Source organism: Myodes glareolus, chromosome 4 (assembly GCF_982192425.1).
Source record: "Myodes glareolus chromosome 4, mMyoGla1.1, whole genome shotgun sequence".
Taxonomy (NCBI): Eukaryota; Metazoa; Chordata; class Mammalia; order Rodentia; family Cricetidae; genus Myodes; species Myodes glareolus.
In genome coordinates, this window is record NC_142029.1 from 19,991,224 (window position 1) to 20,012,023 (window position 20,800).

Here is a 20,800-nt window from a genome sequence, read left to right on the forward strand (position 1 = left end):
CCTAAGAACCTGGTTTTTTTCCTATTAAGGCCCCCTACAGAGGTCCATTCTAGATGGCACAGGCTAGAAACTTGAATGGCCAGCCATAGAATATGGGACAAGGACCCTCAATTGTTGAGGTTTTGAGGTTTGGCTAGGAGATGGTCATAAAGAGCCTGGCTCCTCAATCTAACCATGATGTCCCATCCATGAGCTGGCCCTCACCAGCTGGTGACCTTGGGCCAGCTCCTTCTTGTCCTCGGGTATAAGAGAGCAAGGCTGGTGAGTCTTGGGGCAGGGGGTGTTCGGAACAGCAGAACCAGCTGGTGATACACTGTCCTCTGCCTTCTCTTCCTGGGGGACACTTTCTTTAAGTTCCCATCTCCATTCCCTTGATTCCTACAAGCACCCAGCACAGGACTGATCTACAATGCTTCATTACATCAGGTGGTCCCTCATGAGCCCAAAAATGCGCGCCGAGGAGGGATGCAATAGCTCCCGTTCCTCCCACTAATCTGTGCTAGCCTGAGGATGCTGGAGTCTACCTCTAGACCTGGGGGTATGTGCACCCCCAGTCCTACCAGCAAACGCATTGCAGAGAGGCTGGGATCTGCGCTGTTTGCCATTCCTGGTCACGTGAGAGGAGTGTAGCCGGCAGCGCTGGTGCTGAGGGAGGTGCAGGCTGGCAGCGTGCAGCAGGCGTTCCTTCCCAGAGAAGGGGAACAAGCTGTTCTTTCCCTACCTACCTCAACAGCCGCTCCTTCAATTGAGCTGTTCCCAGGCTTTCGCCCTAAGCTACGAGGAGTAGATTGGATGAAAATTATCAAGCCTCCTCGTCTAGAATAAATATTCTTGAAATGGAGCAAATTATAAATAAGCAAGCAGCAATATCCTGTGTTATGAATATATAATTTCCATCTTTAATAGCTGACTAGGCCTCAGGGACTGTCTGAAAATGGCCTGTCTGGCCTTGATATTTTATATTTTAAAAAGGCTCCCTAACTTTTGTTTCTCAGCCCTTGGACAAAGATGTCTCTAGGGAAATGGTGAGAGGTCCAAGTCTCGGTGAGGCCATGTGCAAGGGTAGGTGCTTTTTTTACTCTCTGAAGATTCCAGAAGCTGCAGAGGTTTATATGGAACTGGAGTCAGGACTTGGAAGGGCCAAGCTCCTCTTGCCCCACCCTTCCTTCCACAGACTATGCACCAGAAGCCAGAGAAGAAGAGTGACCGCGGCTGTCCCTCACTGAACCCCTGGCTTGAATAAGCCCAGAGACAGTGTGCTTGGTCATCTTACCTTGCAAAGACAGTGACTCTTCCCCAACCTCCAAAGATGTCACATGCAGGGCCAGCAGCCCAAGGTGCTTGTTCAACTGCCTACCCAATGTTAAGCAGTTTGCGACACTTAGAAAAACGCTACGCACTGACTGAGCTGGGAGAAGAGGCACATTGTTGTAGTCCCGGCACTCAGGAGGCAGAGGCATGAGGTCAAGGTCAGAGGCTAGCCTGGTCTACATAGGGTGATTCTGTCTCAAAAAAAAAATGCCCGGCCAGGTGGAGAAAGTAAGAAAGGCAGTCTGGGGATGTAGCTGAGGGGGTAGAACACTCCTTTAGCATGCACAAGGCTCCCTGGGTTCGATCACCAATGCTTCCTAAACCTGGCATGTCGAGGCTCACGTGTGATCTCAGCCCTTGGGAGGTAGAAGCTGGAGTATCAGAAAGTCAAGGTCATCTTTGGGTTCAGGTAAATTCCAGGTCAGCCTGGGACGCACTGGGATCCCATCTCAGGAAGGGAAGGCGAGAGGGAGTGAACACTGTCTCAGAAGCTTTAGTATAACCCTAGAAGATGGCTCTGCCCCCATTTTAAAGATGAGAATAGTGATTTTTGCCGAGGCAATTAGATAATGTGCCCACAGAGGGAGGAGCATCAAAGCAAAGACCCTCTCAGGGGAAGCCTCTTTTCAGGGCTCCTTGTTGCTTTCTTGAAGGATGACCCGCTTTCCTAGGATCAGAGTAAGTTGGCAAGCATATGAGTTCAGCCGCAGGTCTCCCGATGATGGGGGGTGGGGGGTGTTATTGCCTGTGCAGTGTGCATGTTAAAATGTAAATGTCCTCTCCTGCGATTCCCAAGGTACACTCGTAATTATGAACCAGCGTCTGAGGTTCTGATTTTGATGGCATTAGCTTTAATGGCCTTCTTTTTTTTTTTTTTTTGAAGTCGTTTAATTACTAATCAGTGCTGCCTTGCAAGCTAATGTGGTCCACGTGCTTTTCTTCTGGGAGGAGGACTCCCTAGGCAGGGCAGCTGAGGAACCTACCAGGGCCGTCTGCTGGGCCAGCTGCTCTCTGCCACAGTGGGAGTCTTCCACCTCTAATCGCCAGGCCTCCCTGCCACTTCACACTCTAAAAGTATAGGATCATCTTTGGAAGGCTCCTTAGCAATTGGTTAGCTCGACCTTACAAAAAGGGGAAACTGAGGCTCTGGGAGGTGCCACGGATTTCTAGGACGAGAATATGTGGGGCTTTTTTTTCTCTTCTCGCTAATTTCTATCACATAAACTCAATTAAATTTCCAATTTCCATAGTTTAAAACTTTCCAATGTTAAAAACCCCATTTTCAGAAACTAATTTGGGCCTCATTCTCATTAACAGCTTGGCAACAGTCACGCAGCGCAGATCTCTCTCGGGTTAAAGAAAGAGGCTTGGCTGGAAAATAGGGATGCCTGTGGGCCCCTGCTTTGCGTCTCTGGACAAGTGGAGTCACCCCGCTGGTTGTGATTGCTTTCCCTCTACAAGCTAATGAAAGGGATGGCGTTAACTGGGTCTCACTCCAAACACTGCTCTGTCAAGCCCTCTATAGGGCACAGGGTGTAGCAAGGTGGAAATGGTTTCTGTTTCGGGGAAGGGGGCGGTTCAAAAGGTCACATGGTCAAATGTGGTGGTTTGAATGAAAACAAGCCGCATAAGTGTAGATGTTTGGATGTTGGGCACAGGTTGGGGGAACTGTTTGGGAAGGATTAGGAGGTGTGTGACCTTGTTTGAGGAGTTGTGGCCTTTTTGTAAAAGGTGTGTCAGTGGGGATGGGATTTGAGCTTTCAAAGATTCTCCATCCCCAGTGTCTGTCTCTGGCTCCAGCTTTCAGATCAGCGTGCGCTCTCAGCTGCTCCTACAGCCACGCCTTTGCCTGCCTTGCGGACTCCAGCCCCCTAAAGCTGAAAGCCTAACGAGATGCTTGCCTGTCGAAGTCGCCTTGGTCAGGGTGCTTTGTCACAGCAATGGAGAAATAACTAAGACATCAGGTCCTCTGGCCAACATGTGAGTTTGAGCCTTTGTTACATACAGCACCTGTAAGCCTCTAGGAAGAGGCCATTTTTTTTAATGCCACTCATACCAATATGCATTGAAGCACAAGCATTCCTAATAAGAAACAAATGGCATAGTCAGGTTCTCGGTGCCCTCTACATTGCCCTTTGGTCCTTCAAAAGGCTGAAGCTACAGTTGGTAGAGTGCTCGCCCAGCACGCATGAAGCCCTGGGCTCCACCCCAGCGCCCTCACCAACTGGGCCCACCTGTGACTCCAGCACTTAGAAAACAGAGGCAAGAAGATCAGATTGGTCAACTTTGAATATTTAGGGAGTTCAAGTTCAGCCTGGGCTATAGGAAACTCTGTCTCAAAAAAAAGAAAGAAAGAAAGATTAAGGAATAACAGTGACAGTTTTGAGACACCTAGTACTTACATATGCTCATTGTTTAAAAAGATTAGCATGGGTTGTGTGTGAGTAGGGGCGGGGTGCAAACAAAAGGCACAGTGCTTATGTGGAGGTCAGAGGACAACTTGAGAGAGTCAGTGTTCTCCTTCCACTGTGGTCCTGGGGATCAAATCAGGTATCAGCTGATAGCAGGCAGCTTTATTCACACAGTCGTCTTGCCAGCCATCTCCCCATGCTTTTGTTGAGAGCAACTTCAGACTGCTACTCTGTGGAGACCTCCATTTTACCATCCCTATCTAGAACACCGGTGCCTGCCACACCAAAACTCACCGTCCCCTTCTGTGCCCTACCAAACTTTGCTCTTGGCAGGCCAGAAGACACTTGCCAGGGAAGCCTTGTCCTCCTCATTCCCGATAGCCCTCCCTTACAGCCCTGCCTTTCAGAGTCTCCAGGCCTTCGACTAACCCCAGGCTAACCTCAGCGTCATCTGCAAGTGCTGTCTTCGCACCAGCCTTGCAGTGTGCCTGAATCAAACACTGGGATCCCTGCAGCCTCTCTGAATGCAGAAACAGAAGTCTGATTGTGGGGTACCACTGAGGTCCAGGTAAAGGCTAAAGGAGCCTTGCGTTTCACCTTAGCCCAAGCGCCCTAGAAAGCCAGACCAACTTGGGGAGTAACACTGGAAGTTAAGAGTGAAGCTGGAGACAGGGAAAGAAAGTAGGGGACAAGAATCTACCAGCCACCTGTCTGTGTCTGGAAAGACATTCAGCTGGGGTGATGACATTGTTCTCAGGAGGTCATACAGGAGGCTGGGGATCTGGCTCGGTTGCTTAGATGATGTGGGATTTCCCTCTGTATGCTGTGAATATCATTGGTTAATAAAGGAACTGCTCTGAGCCTCTAGCAGAGCAGGGTGGGGCTGATCAGAGCTAGGTGGGGAGGACTGGACTGAATGCTGGGAGAAAGAAGGGTGGAGTTAGAGAGAAGTCTTGTAGCCCTGCTGGAGACAGATGCCAGAACTTTAGCCGGTAAGCCACAGCCACGTGGTGATACACAGACTAATAGAAATGGATTAAATTAATATGTAAGAGTTAGCCAATAAGGAGCTGGAGCTAATGGGCCAAGAGGTGATTTAATTAATACAGTTTCTGTGTGATGATTTTGGGGCTAAGTGGCCAGGGACAAACAAGCGACCTTCCTCCTACACGAAGATGCTTGCTGTGAGAGCATGGGGATCTGAATGAGTTCAGAGCCTCCCCCCCTGCACTCCCCCTCCCCGGTGCCCTCATGAGATCACTAGGCACAGCAGTGTGCACTTCCTTTAATCAGGGCATGAGGGCGGCAGAGACAAAAGGAGCCCTTGGACTTGCTGGCCAAATCAGTGAGCTACAGGTTCAGTGAGAGACCTTATCTAAAAAGTTAAGGTAGAGATTGTTTGAAGAAGCTATCCTTGGCTTCCACAGGCACATGCAACAGGTCCACATGCCTGCACACATGCACACGCGCACACACACGCACACACACATACACACACACACACACACACACACACACACACACACACACAGACTGCCTACTGGAGAATGCCCCACTAGCATTTTTCATCCCCATCTCCTGTTTGCACAGATGAGTCCTGAGAAAGTCTGACCGTCAGGAGAAAAGTCCCAATCCAGGAGGGACATGCCAGCAGCACAGACGAGAGAGTAAACATCCTAGCGTCCTACACACATCCCTGAAATCAGAAACACACAGCTGGCCCTGCAGTGGAATGTGGTCCAGAGAAACACCTAAGATCCAGGCAACAAAGCAGGGCGAGCATTGCAGTGTCTCCATCACTCCTCACGTGCCTGCTTCTGCATGTGGACTCTTGTCATCTCTAGTCTCTCGTTACAGTTTAGGGACTCATTCACGTTGTGCTCATGAGAATATTCTAATACAATATTTTATTAATTCTTTGAGAATTTCCTACATGCATACCACAGATCCTGGTCACACACAGACACACACACACACACACACACACACACACCTCCCCACAACTCCTTCAGGATATACCTCCATCCACACCTGTCACCCAATTTCATGTCTTTTTTTTTTCTTTTTTCTTTCTTCTTTTAGTAGACCACTGAGTCCAAATTGTGCTGCTCGTCCAGGCCTAGGCATGGAGCTATCCCTGAAGCATGGTTTACTTACCAGGCCCACACCCTAAAGAAAACCGATTCTCTTCCCATCGCAGCCATTGACTGCCAATGGCTCCTCAGCTAGGGACTGGGGACGCCTGAGTCCCTTCCTGATCCATGCTGGAACGTTGACTGGTTGGACCTGTGCTGCTCCTGTGTAGGCCGCCACAGTTCCTATGAGTTCATCATTCCTGTCATAGGGTCTTATTTTTGTTTTTAAAAAGGAGGGGTCCCTTCCTTTTCCCATAAAGACCAATGACTACAGAGTCTCCCCTAAAACTCTGAGAAGACATAAGATGGATAGTGCAAGCCATACTCCCTCTCTGGTCCCAGCTCTCCAGAACAGCCAGTGGCACCTCTCTCTTCAGGCTCCCTACTTGTAATAGCCCCCTGGCTACTTTGCTTTGCTCACGGGGCACAGAACGCTGGACCACCATCCCGATGAGATCCGAGTCCTTGGCTTGAACTGCGCTTGGGAGCTGTACTTCCAGCAATTGTTCATTTGTAAACTCTGGATACTGGGCAGAGGGGTGCCTGTGTTCCCAGAGAACCCCCATCCCTATTGGGAGAGGGACCCTAGACAGGCAGCTCACACCACAGTGTGGGTGTGTAGCAGTGGCTTCTCCTGAGCACAGGATGTCACTTTTCCTTGGATAAGTGCAACTTACAACATCTACGGTAATGCTGGCATTGATTTTGAGACTTTCTTAAAACTAAAATTTGAATACATAAAGCAATAGCTCGTTCCAAAATTAAAGGTAAAAAACCAGTCTCCTAATTCCTGTCCGGTAGGAAGATGGCTAATTTCTCGTGAATTCTTACAGAGAGATTATATGCTCTTGCAGGAAATTGTATGTGTGCATGTGTTTGTGCATGTATGTGTGTGTGTATTTCTTCTACTTCCCAGAATTTCAATTTTTCAAAGATTTATTTTTTTTATTTTATGTCTATGTGTGTGTGTGTGTGTGTGTGTGTGTGTGTGTGTGTTGGTACACCAGGCACGTGCTTGAAGCGGACATCTGATCCCCTGGAACTGGGTGCTTAGAAGGATGTTTATAAGCTGCCATGTGGGTGCTAGGAACAAAACCTGTGTCCTCAGCGAGAGCAGTAAGTGCTTTTAACTGCTAAGCCATCTCTCCAGTCTTCCTCCCAGCACTTTTTTATGATTCTGTCTCTTGTGTTTTTAACTTGGCAGAGTATTCTGCTCATCCATCTTCACAGAGCCACATCCAAGAGGTCCCCCCTGTATGTCATAGCTACCTGGGCTTCTGCAGGGCAGATGCACCATCCCTGACCTTTCTCTCCCCCGTGGGAGAGAATTTAGGTTGCTTCATCTCTGAAGTTACAGAGAGTCCCCGAAACGAGTACATGAGGCACAGCTTCCCGGGAGGAGCCCTTTTGCCATTTTAAGGGATGTTCCATTTGGAAGCTGTACCAATTCACACTTCCGTCAGTGATCTGGAAGTCTGCTCAGTTCTTTTCACACTACCACTCTCAGTATGTGTTTAAATCTTCCACAGTCTGCTTGGCGAAAGATGCTATTTCAATGTGGCTGAATTTACTTAGAGATTACTGCATCGAGCTTGGGTGTGTTTATGCCTCAGTTACCAACCAGAGATAAAGCTACTGGGGCTTTTGCAGGTTGTGGGTCTTATATCTTGATGTGTAATTGCAGAAATGAGGAGGGAAGCGAGAACCAAGGCTATCTTGCTTATTCATGCCTCCTTAGTTCCAGGAGCAGTGTGTGTGCCTCATAGATGCTCAATAAACATGCCTTTCCCTTTTATCTTTATCTTTCTTTTTCTTTAGGGGGGTGGGAGACTATGGTGTTGTACTATGTCACCCGAACTGCCTGGAACATAATTAGTTCAGTCTGACCTTGAGTTCCAGAAATCCTTCTGAGGCCTCCTGAATGCTAGGATTACAGTTCAGAGTTTAAAAAATGCAGGGAGGGGGACACCCATGTGCCACAGTGCATACATGGAGGTCAGAGGACACCCTCAGGAGTCAGCCTTTGTCTTCTGTTGTGTTGAATGAAGGGTCTTTTGCTATTTTCTGCTGTGTATTTTTGTGTAACTGACCTCTGCGTTCCCAGGGGTTGTCCTGTCTCTACCACCCATATCACTGGAGAAGAGCTGGAATTACAGATGTGTGAGCTACTCTCCCAGCTGTAGATGGGTACTGAGGATCTGAACTCAGGTTGTCACACCAAAGCCCGATGCAGTAACGTACTGCTAGTACTTTACCCGCCAAACCACTCCCCACTTTAAGAAATGGGTAAACAGGTAGATGGTTGGATAGGTAGATGAACGTGGATGTATGGAAGGGTGGATGAATATGGATGAATGGATGGGTGGGTGGGTGAATGGATGCATGGGCGTGTGGGTGTGTGGATGGATGGATGGATGGATGGATGGATGGATGGATGGGTGGATGAATGGATGGATGGGTGGATGGATGGATGAATGCATACATGCATGCAGAATGAATACATGGGTGCATGGGTGGATGAGTGGATGGATGAATGCATGGGTGCATGGATGGGTGAATGAATGGATGGATGGATCAAACATGCTACTTATCCCATCTGTATATCCATTGATAGACCACAGAATTCTTTTCCGTCAAGTCCTTCCTCCCCATAGTGCAAAGGAGGGGTACGAAGGGGCTGATGGTACTCATCACAAATCTTTGTTGAGGGATAATGCCACCCATGGAAATCCTAACAAGAGCCTGTAGTTGTTTCAACCTATAGAGTTCTTTGTGCTCCTGGCTGTCCATAACTACCAAGTGACTGGGCCAAAAGATAGGTACCTGGCACAAAGGTTTCTTAGTTGTAGTCTGATCGGCAACCTATGATCTGTGGGGATGACTGGAGGAGATGGGCTGAGGCCATTAGAACTGAGTATTGGGCCTCTGAGAGTTGACATAAGGCTAAAGAGTCGAAAGGTGAATTTGGGTTCTAGCAATTTCATAGGTGATGAGGAGTCATGAGCTGGGAATCAGGATTAGGGAGGCTTTAAATGAGCAAAGGAATCTTTATAGCAGAAAGAGATACCCCAAGAGACAAATAAACCTCTGGGGAGAAGTAGTTTGAGTTATTTGGTCACCCAGCAGAGTCTCCCAGATTCCCGAAATGGATTTAGGAATCCATTGTTGGATTCCACGGGGTCCTTGAGTCTCTTAACAATGAACATTACTCTAGCATGCATATAACTCCCACACATATACACATAATTAAAAACAATAAAGATATATCTTTTTTAAAAGAGCCCCAACTGAATCCCATCTTACAGTCATGGAGACTGGCTCTGAGCTTGGAGAAATAGGAATAGGAGCTGTCCCATCTCTTAGCTCAAGGCCTTGTATCATAGAAGGTTGTCAGCACATATTTGGCAATTGCTTGATTAGATGATTGATTTCTCAGTAGCTTAATTAAAACAACAGCTCTTGTAACAAGATGTGATTTCCAAGATGGTGGTGACAGGAATGCCCACCCCATGTGCTTTTCTGCAATGTGACTTTACCCCATTCAATCAAGAAATGGAGTTTAACTTGTCCCTCTTGAATGAGAATTGGCTGCAGTCAGTAGTTTATAGCCAATAGAAACAATCCTGCCTTGACTTCCAAGGTTAGGTCCTGGGGAAGCTTGGAGCCCTTCCTTCAACTCCTGAAATGCTGGCTTTGTGGAGAAAGTTCTCTCTCTCATCCTCCCTTGCTGAGATCTCAACAGGTCAGCTGTACATATAGACTTTGAAATATCCCAACCCAAGCACCAGGTGAAGAAAGCTCTGGGTGACTATGTGAATCTTCGAGGCTGGGGCTCCAGGCCCAGTGTGGCAGAGACAAAACATTGCCAACGGCTCTCCAGGAATCCTCCAAGAACTCCAGTGCCAGTTTGGGACAGCCTCATGGACTGAACAACTACTGGATTCTTGGCCTTTCCATCATGAACCAGCTATTATTGGACAACTGCAAACTCAGTCTGATAAGCCACTCTAATAAATCTCACATATATTCAGTCTGTCAGTTCAGTTCCTCTGGAGATCCCTGACTAATACAGTTAGATAATAAATAGATAAAGTAATATCTGGAATGGATGTCTTTGCTCTAGAACCTCGACTTCCAACCCACAATTCAGGTTTCCTTACAGATGAATTACTAATTCCGATAGACCTTCCTCCAACTGAAGCTGGTAAACCAAGCCGGAGCTTTTCTGGCACCAAGGTCATCTATAAAAAGAAAGTCTTTGATTTACACCCAAGGGAGTTGTGTTCCTTAAAAACTGTAGAAAGAAACTTCCTGATACATGAAGAGCTACATCTGGGTTTTTGGTTAAACACACACACGCGCACACACACACACACACACACACACACGCAAACTGGCTTCCTGTGCAGACAATGTGGGCTCCGTTTTCCGGAAAATAGTTCTGCAGTTAGGAAACTCTCCAGTGGAGAAAGTCCAGGCTCTGGGGAGGACACTCTGAGCACAGAGTGTCCTAGAGGAGAAAGTGGGGCTGGGGAGCAGTCTACATGCCAGCTCTTCCCTCGGGCTTCCCATGCAGAACTGGAGACCAGCCAGGAGCCCTGCATACCATCTCCATGCTGCCTTCTTAAGCAAGTCACAGCTCCTGCATCTTGCGTGATGTTTGGAAGCTAACGGTCTCATCCAACATGTAGCTGCTAGCCTGGAGCTTGGGAAGGGAAGGATCTGGTGACATTGTGAGGAAGCAGGTGTCCCCTGCATCCTGCCCAGCTGAGGCAGGGACCCACACATCGCTCCTTAGCCATCACGTCCCTTTACAGTTTGCACACACCTTCGAGCCTCTCTCGTCGCAAAGGCCTTCTTATTTCTCGATGGTTAGTGTAAACCTCAAACCTAAAGACTAAAGGACATGGTCTCAGGAGGAGACCCAGAGGTCCAGGAGACTGGCTGCCTTTATTCTGGTCCAGGAGCCTTTGGGCTGGTCTCCTGGTCATTCTCTCCTCAGGTACAGAACCCTTCAGTGTTGCCAGATGACGTCACATGCAAGGGTATCTTTAAAGCCTGCAAGCTCCCTGTTGTACCCATGTTTTATAGGTAAGGACCTGTGCCTGTGAGACTTGGGCATCCACAGAGGAGCAAGGGACAAGCTGAGTTCAGAACCAGGTTTCATGGCTGGACCCTTCTGCCCAATTGCCTCTCAACGCAGGGTAACAAAGCTGGGGTATTTTCAGGGGTCTCTATCACTTTCCTCAAGACACATGTGTGACACCAGAAGGGACGGTGACTGGCCGTAGCCTTTTGGTGGCGATATTCCTGAGATTGGTCACCTCATGTCAAGCGCTAACTGTGAATCTAACCACTGCCCACCCCATTGCTCCTGCTTCTGACTCACATGATACTAGCAGACGGTCGTGACTTGGGAACCAAAGGGCCATGCACACCAGCACCAGGCCTTCACAGTGACCACTGCCCTTTCCCAGACTCAGGAATACCCCGGAATACCCCGAGCCTCAACCCCACATTGGAAGGTCATGACCTTCTCTTTCAGGTGCAGTCCACCACCCCAACGGGGAAAGGAGAAGTCCTCAGGGCAGAGGCCTGATTAAATTCTCTGCGGTGAGAAAGTGATACTGTGAGCTGATTCGTACCAGTAAATATGTGATTTACATTTAATTCCGAGTAACCTTTCTGGGCTCGCCGAGGTGTGAAGGAATCTGATGGGACCAGCTCTGCGGAGGAGGAGGCAGCCATTCATATTCATTAAGACCTCCACATTAGCCTGCTGAAGGGTGACAGCTTTGCCTGCCCTCCTCCTCCCGCCTGCCAGGGTCACAGCTCTGGGCAAGCCAACAGTCCCTATGCCTGGCTGGCACTTGGAGAGTAGTGTGGGGTAACAATGAGGGCTGGAAGCCCAGAGAGAGAGGAAATAGAGGAACCCATGGACCCAGCGACAGCCTGCCATGAACAGCGGGTACTTCAGATAGCTGTCTTCATAGATCATCAGAGATGGCAAGACAGGGGTATGGACTGGAGAGGTGGCAGCTCCCAGAGGCCCTCCCATCCCCTTTGTGCATATTTATAAGGTGCCAGGAAGTCATCTCTGGTCCCTGAAGTCTGATATGCATATGGAATAGCCAGGGAAGATGGGCTGGGGTCTCAGGGTGGGTCAGGATAGCGTTCTCGGTCCCTTGAGGTATCGGTTAATTTTGACTGACAGAGTTGTGGCCCCAGCAGGTGCTCATGACCCACTGACCTGGGGACATCAAAGAAGTGAACTGAGGTAGAGAGCTTCAAGTTTCTCCCATGCATGATGTCCCAATTTCATTTCCATAGCTGTGATAGAATGTCCTGGAAAAGAGAAGCGTAGGGTAGACACGCTTTGTCTTAGCTTACAGTCCAGGGTACCGTTCTGTGCTGTGGGGAAGTCTCTGAAGCAGGAGCCTGAGACAGCTGGTCACGGCACACCCTCCATGAAGAGCAGAGGAAGAAAGAGTGCTTGCATGCTTAGTACCATGCTTTCTGTGCGTGTATAGTCTCGGCCCAAATCCAGGGACCCTACCCATTTTCAGGATGGGTCTCCCCATATCAGTTAAGGCCGTCAAGACCATCTCCCACAGACATGCTCACAGGGCAGCCTATGTGGCTAACCCCTCTCTTCCCATCACACACAGGCAGCCAGGATGCCTGCAGCGCTCACGATGGCACTTTCTCTGATCCTGAGCAGCAGAGTCAGAGCCGACAGTGACGGCAGCACACTGACGTGGCTCACAGAACAAGCTGTCCTTTCAGCACATTCCTTTAGAGTCCTTATGCCAAGTCCAATAGGTCCTTCCTGAGTCAACACCAGTCTCAGGAAGGGAGAGCATAGTGCCGCTCAGTTCTGTGCATAGATGGGGCTCCTGATGACATGTCTGGGGCATGGCCACCCGGGCCATGAAGGTGGACAGTGTCATGGCCTTCACTGGACCACATCTGACTGACTCCAAAGCCCTTTTCCCAGCTACACAACTGTCAGAGCCTCTCGTTCACTCCGTCAGCCATTGGCTCATCCAAAGTGAATTCATCGAGTAGATGATACTTCACCTGCAGTGTCCCTCAGATAAAGTATTTGGCTCCAAGGGAAGGGGAGACAGGACAAAGGCTGAAAACTTTATAAGACCAACAAAGGGAATGATGCCGGAAGACTGGAGAGGCTTGAAATGCTGGTGCTCAGAAGCCAGAAGGGAGGCAGGGAGCAGTGGGTAAGAGTCTGGTAGAGCGAGTGGGTCCCTGCGGAGGTATCGATCTCATGGGAGAAGGGCTGATGTCAAGGGGAAGTAAGAAGGGCAGAGATGATGGGTATGAAGGTACTCGTGAGTCTGGGTGATAAGGCCAGGAGGGCTCTGGAGGGAAGCTGAATCTGGGTGAGAGACGGAGCCCGAGTGGGAGGCCCCAGGTGAGCCTCCATCGTCGTCTAGTTCCTTTTCCCTTTCTCAGGCAGACGACTTCCTCACCTTTCCAACCCCACCCTATATCCCAGGGAGAAAGAAAATAAGAAAGGGTGTTGCCTTGTGGGTCCCCACCATGCTGGCAAGACTGGCAGAGCTGGGGAGAGAAGCAAAGGAGTCCGAGAGAAGACTGAAACTTGGGAGGAAGAGATCACAACTGAAACAGAAGCCAGAACTGGAGTAAGGCCCTGCCCTAGAGTCAGGGTGGAATCGGGTGTGGTGGGTCCCCAGAACCTACTTGCATGTCCCAAGTTTGTGTGCACACCTCTGTTCGGGTGGGTTGGCGGGAAGAAGGAAGTGGGTGAGGCTCACGCAACCAAGATGGAGGCAGTTGCCTCTGCAGAGAACATGTAACTAGCGGTTGAGTAATTAGTCACAGTAATCTCGGGGCAGACTGACTTTTAATCGGTGCTCACATCTGTTCTCCCCCCTCCATCACAGAACCAATCCAGGCCATTACCACATCAATAGGTCTCCCTATGTCACCCTGGCTATACCACCCTCTTCCTTCTGCCTGTCCCTCTTCCTCTTGTTCTGAATGGGGTTTCTTTCCTTCTTCAGGTGTCTCCAAGGCAAACAGGGAGATAAGACAAATGGCCACATGGAGAGACTGGGGTCCAGGCTTGGTTTAGTGTGTTTACCAGGGTAGGCTTCTCCACCCTGAGTGCCTTGTCCCCAAGTCCCATCAGCTCCAGAAAGAGTTGCTGCGATCCACGCAACACACTCCAATTTATTTCTGTCTTTTCCTTTCACAACATATGCTGGAGAGAGGGGGTTGGGGCTTAGGGGATGGGAAAGGGGGAGGCCTCATTTAATTTTCATGAGCGTTCTGCTCTCTCGGAGAGACAGAAGACAGAGGCAGACAAGATCACCGGGGAAATTCGTGTGCTGTGTTTACTGCTCTAAGACAGCTGGGAAGGGGCCCACAAGATGACTCAGGAGGTGAAGGCACTTGCTACCAAGCCTAAAGACCTGAGTTCAATTCCCAGAACTCGCGTGGTAGAAGGAGAAAAATAAAGACCCTTGGGCCAGGCATGGTATAAACACCTTTAATTCCAACACTCAGGAAGTAGAAGCAGATGGATCGCTGTGAGTTCAAGGCCAGCCTGGTCTACCTAGAAAGTTTTAGGTCAGCTAAGGCTACATAGAAGGATCCTATTCCCGCAAAAAAAAAAAAAAAAAAAAAAAAAAGCCAAACAAACAAACAGAGAAACCCACTTGGGTTCAGGAAACTGAAAGCCACCCTGACCAAGACCAGTGTTACGATGAGTCCCAGGCTCTGTGTTGAGAGATCCATGTGTCTGTCCCCAGTCAAATGGGCCAGGGTGACCTCCAAAGACAGAGATGGGTATGTGACAAGAGCCTCCATGTTCTTTCCAGGGGTGGCGCAGGGTTGGAATTACAGGACTGTTTTAATTGCCAGGGCTCCTGGAGGGAGCAGGGAACAGAAGGGGATGGAGTCAGAGGAAGGAGACAGCACAGGGAAGAGCCAGAGGCTGAGCGTGGAGGTCACAGCCCCACCTGAGGGCCCTGGGGACTGTCTTCCAGCTTTCCCACGTGAGATTGCTAATGAGTTACTTCCCTTTCTTGTGCCTCAGTTTCCTCATCTGACAAGTCAAGAGGAAGGAAGGAGACTATGGATTCAGAGGGATTCTTATGTCTGCCACTCACAGGTTCTACAACTTTGGAGTACCTTAAGCCGATTGGTCCCTGCTCCTGGCCTAGTCTCCTGCCCCTCCTTCTCTGTCCACTGTCCCTGCTTCACTCAAACAAGCCCCCGCTCCTTCTCTAATGTAAGACAGGCGGGGAAGCTCCATATCAGCATGGAAATTATAACCCGAGGCGTCTGACTCACCAAGGAGGGCACCTCACTCCTCCTCCTTTATTTTTAGCCCTGTTATGTTGGCAAGGAGGCCTGAGCTCGTTAACCTGTCTCACCAGAGCAGAGCCACTGAGGCCACAGAGGAGTTAGCCTGGCCCCAACCTGGCCCTCCCATCCCAGAGGGTTATTTATAGCCTTCCTTCCCTCTGGCGAATTAATTAACTAGTAATGGTGGCCTCCACACTGTTGTCTTTAGCTGGGTGTCCCCACTGAGGCAGTGTGGGAGTCAGTGGAGGGATGGGGAAGGCAGGGAGGTGAGCTGCTAACTGCCCAGCTTCAGCGCTGAGCAGCCCATAAAACCATCCCGCTTTTTCAGGGCAGTATTCCACATCTACTTCTTAGGTGCTTGTGTATCCGAGACCCTCTGTGGATAAAGCGCTTGCCAATCAAGCGTAAGGATTGGAGTTCAGATCCCCAGCACCTACATACAAAGCCAGTGGGCATAGAGGCCCACCAATACTTCCAGCTCTCAGGAACCCCCAGGCTGGCTAGACTAGCCTTCCAGCAAGCTCGGGTTCATGGAGAGACCTTGTTTCAGTAAATAAAGAGCAAACCCACAGAAAACCCCTGACATCATCCTCTGACTTCACATACATGTACACACACAGACATGTGAGTACAGGCACGCGTGTGCACGTGTGCATGTGTACCACACACGTATGTTTCAGAGTTTGACCAGGTATTAGTTCAAAAGCAAATCCGAAATCTTTTCCCTTGCCTCAGCAGGGAAGCAAAAGACAGGCAGGAGCCTGTAGGCTGGCTTCTCTGGCCAGCGGAGTGCCAGTGTCCAGGAAGCAGGCACCTTGGAGGACTGGAGAGTGGGGAGGACTGGAGAGCTTCAGTGGGTGGCTTGGGCACCCTGCCAGTAGAGACAGGAAGAAGAGCTGCGCAGGGGAGTATAAAAGGCCCTGGCAGCACAGATTTCCCATCTGCAAGGTGCAAAGGACTTCAAGGCCAGCCTCCTCCACTCCCAGATGGAGAAACTGAGGCTCAGAGTACGGTAACATCCTGCACATCCACTAAGCCTTTGAACACAATGCCTGATCTCCCCAGTGGGAGGCTGGCTCCGGATCTGGATTGGCTGTCCTCTGTCGCTGCACCTCCGCTGTCTGACTCTGTCTATGGCACTAAAGCACACATTGTCCTCTGATTTGTCCTTTCTGCACCCTCAGCACTGCCTTCAATTATCTTGTGGGAACCTCTTTGTGGCAGGTTACTTGGAAGTAACTACACTGGGGATGAGGGTCTACAACCAGTATAGCAATCACCTCCCCCCAACTCTCCATCTGTTCCCTTGGGGCTCCCCCAAATATATCCGCATTATATAAAACAATACAGCTCTAAAGCCAATCTCCCAGAAAATCCCACACCTGTCCCCACTCCTCCATCCTGGATAGAATCCAGGTTTCTGACCCCAGGGCAGACTCCTGGACAAATGCACACAGGAGTCATTCCCTCACCACCACCCACAAACCTCCTCAAGTCCAAGGCTCCACGCACCCACTATTATCCACGCCTACAACCACCCACTGTCAAGGGAGATATCTGGGAGAATAGGAGATCACACATTTCCCTAGGAGAGTGCAGCACCGACTCACAGGAGGACGGCTGGAGGAGGCTGAGAAGCCCAGGCCCTGTGTTAGTGACTTGTCTCTTGGTTTCAACAAAATACCTGATGAAGCCAGTTTAAGGGTTTCTTCAGGCTCAGGGTTCAGGGTTCCGTCCATCACGGTTGGGAAGTCACGATGGCGGGAACTTGAAGCATCTGGTCACACTGCACCAGCAGTCAAGAAGAAGAGAGAAGCCAGTCCGAGGGCTCAGTTAGTCTCTCTCTAACATTCTGACTGGGACCCCGTCAGTGAATGGTGCTGCCCACAGTTAAGATGGATTTTTCACACTTTAGTTAACCCAGTCTAGAAAATCCCTCATAGGCTTGCCCAGAAGCTGATCTTCTCGATGATTCTAGACCCTATCCACCTGGCAGTACTGTCACAGGTCCACCAAGGAAACCCAGCAGCGTTTTCCTTCCAGGCCACCCTACACCTCTGCTCACAAAGGCCCCAAGCTATTGAGCACAGCCGGCTTTAGGCCTATTCTGGGGTTCTACCTTGTACCCTAGAAATGCCCTCCATCAGACTAGGCATGGGTTCCAGCTTACCATGGCAGCCCAGGAAGGGTGTGGATTGGGCTGCTGCCCTCTGAGCACCTTGAGCGACCTTGCTGAGCACCGATGGGTGATTAGCTCTCATCAGCGCTAGCGTTAATATGAAAATCACTACAATTAAAGCTGCCAGCTTGGCCTGGTTCTGTGCTGAAGAGGCTGTGCATAGCTCCAGGAAAACACCCCGAACTGCCGCCCACCCCACCTGATAGAAGAGCTTCATGCCCCACATACACTCTCACCATCCCTGGCCTCCCCTCTCCCCTCTCCAGAGTGGGGGTGCTAAGGCCAAGATCTCTGGGCACAGTTGAGTGAGTTCATTTTTGGTGGTGGTAGTGGTTTGGATTGGTTTCTTTTTTCTTTTTTTGCTTTGTGTGTGTGTGTGTGTGTGTGTGTGTGTGTGAGAGAGAGAGAGAGAGAGAGAGAGAGAGAGAGAGAGCGAGAGAGAAAGAGAAAGAGAGAGAGTAATTTACCATTTGCACCTTCAAAATAGAGAGCAACTGGCTAATTGCCATGGCAATTAGGTAATTGCAGGTGCAATTAGCATCTCTCTAGCAAGGCAGGAAGGGGAGAGGAGGGAACAAGGAAAGGAATAGAAGGCAGCAGCAAGAGCCTGCAAGACAGGTGAATGGAGGAGAAGACAAAAGCACACCAGCAAAAGAACCAGGACGTCAGAAACAAGAAAGAGACGTACACAAAGCAGAAATGAACCAGTTGACCTAGCCCCTTCCTGGAGGAAACAAAGAGGCCCATAGCATAGCTGGGTGAAGCAGGGCAGCTGTGAGCTTCCCTGGAGAAGGAGGGATTTGCTGGCTGAGCCTGGAGAAAGCTTCCACAGCAGATGCAGAGAGCCCTGTATCCTGTAAGTCTTAGAGCATCAGCAAAGGTCAGGGAGGTGGGAGAGGCAGATATCCATAGAGGTGCCTGCTGTGATAGGACCATTCTCAGGCCACAGAGTTTAATACCGGAGCTGCCAGACACACATGGCATGTCTATTCCAATTAAGAAGCTGGAGGTTTAATGTTATTGTGTTGGATGTGTTTAACTGACAACTACACACGACCTAGAAGAGCCTATGAGAGCCTCAAAGAGAGATTATCTAGATCAAGTTGGTCTGTGAGCACATCAACTAGGATATATATATATATATATATATATATATATATATATATATATATGAAGTGGGATTTCCTTCTGTATGCTGTGAATATCATTGGTTAATAAAGGAATTGCTTTGGACCTATAGCAGAGCTATAGGGGAACAGAGCTGGATCTAGGCAGGGAAAACTAAACTGAAAACTGGGAGAAAGAAGGGCGGAGAAAGAGAGAAGCCATGTAGCCCTACTGGAGCTGGATGGAACTTTACCTGGTAAGCCACAGCCATGTGGCAATACACAGATTAATGGAAATGGATTAAATTAATATGTAAGAGTTAGCCAATAAGAAACTAGAGCTAATGGACCAAGCAGTGATTTACTTAATACAGTTTCTGTGTCATTATTTCGGGGCTAAGCAGCTGGGAACCAACAAGCAGCCTCCTTTATATATATATATATATATAGAGAGAGAGAGAGAGAGAGAGAGAGAGAGAGAGACTAAAGAAACTGAATTGAGCACAAGCAAGCAGAAGGCATACATGCATTAATGTTTCTCTGCTCCTGACTGTTGATATGATGTGAGCAGCTTTCTCAGGCTGTGACATTCCTGCCGTGCTGGCCTGGAACCCGGACTGGAAGCTGGAACCGTAAGCAAAAATCAATCCTTTAAGTTGCTTGTTGTCAGAGTGTTTAATCCCAGCAACAGAACTACAGCTAAAACAATTATTGCTGACGCTGAGCTTTCAAGTGCTACCTAGACTACTATAATAGAGCCACACAGGCCTCTGGAGCAAGGAGATGAGGCTCAGAAGACAGGCAAGGCCTCCAAGACAGCTGCCTTTCTCCCGGCATGAGTCCCTGGGAACATAGCACCAGATATAGGGAACCTGGCGGAGAGTTGGAAGGAATGGGCAGAGCACTGTGGGCTTCCGCATAGACTTCTCAGTAAAGTGCACTCAGTGAAGGGCTCAGTTCATCACTGCAAAAATAAGGCCTGAGTCCCTGGCCTCAGACTTAAAGCCAACCCAGGACCCCATCTGCCTTCACAGTAAGACAAGCTTTCAGAAGGACCACATGGGTCAATAGTGCTACTGTACTCCGGCTCAAATAAAGTCATACTCTGACACACAAGTACATGCGGGGGTCCCACAATCACCTTTGGAAGCCCACATATCACACACTCATCCTCAAGCACACATGCATGTATTCAGGCACACACTCACATCACAGACACGCATCTCACACACGCATGATGTTAGGCAGCTATGTGGTCGTGGTGTGATAGAGACGAGGGGCGCTGTCTGGATGCCTGCAGATACAGGAAGGAGGCTATGGGAATCAAGGTCACCCTCGGTACCAGGGAATCTCAAGCACTGTCTTAGTAACTTTCCTCGCTGTGCCAAAATGCCCGGCCAAAGCAACTACAGAAAGGAGGGACTGATTCGTTGACAAAGAATATTGACGAGCCCATGACAAAGCCCCAAGACAAAGCCAAGAGCAGTCAGTGACTCCTAATCCTGTCTCCACTCTGGACTGGAAAGGCTGTAGCCAAGCTAGAGCTGGGAGCATCAGACGGAGTGTGGGGAGTGTTAGGACCCCATCCTGGCCATGGAGACCCCACCTCCCTCCTTTCCCCACCTCCCATCCACCCTTTGACTTGCATGCCCAGTCTGCCTGATCTCTGTCGCCACTGTCTTCCTCTCCCCTCCCTTGTTCCAGCTTTCTCTTTCCCTCCGTTGGGTCCTAGAAGGTCTTCCCCTAACAGTACCTGACTTCCCCTTTCACCCTGCTGTGTTACAGAAACCGAACCTTCTGACCACATGGAAACCCAAATCAAGGAATTCCCAAAGGGGCCTTTAACTGTGGGTCTTTGATGGTGACACCAGGATGTCATGGTCCCCAACAGATGCCTGGGCAGGTTTTGTGAGTGGTGAAGGGTGAAAGTCCTCTAGGAGGCATGATCAACCCATGGCCCATGTGTCAAATGGGGTGCAGGATAGGTATGAATGCAGCCCAACACAAAATCATAAGCTTAAATCATGAGATTTTTCACCTCAATTGAGCAGTTCTCAAGCATGACCTTTGATATTATCATGGTGATATTCACAGGCCAGACTCTGGAGCAGATCGTCGGCACAGCAGGTAAAGACACTTGCCACCTCACAATGCAAGCCTAATGACCCGAATCTGGTTCCTGGAACCCACACAAAGGTAGAAGGTGAGGGGCTAGGGAGATGGCTCAGTGGTTAATAGCACTGACTGCTCTTCCAGAGGACCCGGGTTCAATTCCCAGCAACCACATAGCAGCTCACAACTGTC